Source organism: Coffea eugenioides, unplaced genomic scaffold (assembly GCF_003713205.1).
Source record: "Coffea eugenioides isolate CCC68of unplaced genomic scaffold, Ceug_1.0 ScVebR1_152;HRSCAF=617, whole genome shotgun sequence".
In the NCBI taxonomy this organism is placed as follows: domain Eukaryota; kingdom Viridiplantae; phylum Streptophyta; class Magnoliopsida; order Gentianales; family Rubiaceae; genus Coffea; species Coffea eugenioides.
This window is the reverse complement of record NW_020861941.1, coordinates 38,706-40,056: the sequence shown is the minus strand read 5'-3', so window position 1 is coordinate 40,056 and position 1,351 is coordinate 38,706.

The window sequence follows — 1,351 nt, the reverse complement described above, 5'->3', positions numbered from 1 at the left end:
TTTTTTTTTCTTTGGTTCTTTTAGGGAGTACTTTTGAGGTAAAAACTAGATCACAATTCAAAACTTTACAATAAAATTAGTTTAAGGTACTATTGAGGACTTTATAATACTTTATTCATAGCAATGAGATCTTGGTCTGGTGGTTAAATTTAAGTTCTCATGACTTATAATGAGATATTGGTCTAGTGGTTAAATTTAAATTCTCATGACTTACAGATTCTATGTATAAATCTTATTACATGTCCACCATTTTGTTTAACACTATTTTAGTAGTGTTTATTACGCCATCTCTGTGTTAGTTTGTATTGCTGTCGATTTTTAAGTGTTTGTACATAAGAAATGTATTAAATCAATTTTTTTAATGAATCGATCTGATCGCAACTTTGAATATGGAATTCAAATTCAAAGGGATCAAATAGGAAAGGATGTTCTAAATCATAGAACTATAATGAAATATACGATTAACCAACAATAATCGAATTTGAAAAAGAGTCAGAAGAAGTGGCCCGATCCTCTTATTTTAATTTCTCTAACTGAGAGATCCATGAATCGGGATCCTAACGATATAGATACAAAGGGTACAATGGGAGCAAAAATTTCCAGGAACATTTGGAATGATTTCAACATTGTGCACTAGACCAAGACTTGATGGAGTCATCAAACTTAATGCCAATATTTGCCATGGATGAATCATTGCTTGGTGCAGTCTTTTGGCTCCTAACCAAGACTTTTTCCATTTGTGCAGTCAAATCTTCTAGCATGGAGTTAGTTTCAATATGTTTTGCCCATTCAGATGATTCTGCCATGGTTCTTGGTTTAAAGTTATATTAGAGTAGCACTTGGTAGAGACCCTAGAATCACTACTCTGATACCATATAAAGAAGAAAAGAGTTTTTTTGGGAGGGGGGGATTTTTCCATTCCACACAATATATACAATCATATATGACCTATAAATAAAGTACAATGAATTTGGACAAACATTTAAAATGGTAACTAACCTATTTTATCATATTATCTAATCTCTATTTGATATATAATTTAAATTCAGAAATAGATAATTACAATGAACTCACTTCAACAAAATTAATAACAATGTCTCATTTTGTTCCAACTACGATCCCTTAGCTTTTTTAACCATTTTTAGCACATTATCATTTATTTATATGGTAGAAAACTAATCAGATAAAAGATGGTACAAACGAATGATATTATTTTATTTTTGCTATGATACCATGGCATCTTTAGATTACTTTCAGCACATTATCATTGATTTATTGGGTCCTTTATGCAATTAATTTTGTAAAAATTGTCATTGACTAAATTAAATAGAAAAAAATTGAGGGTTTAAGG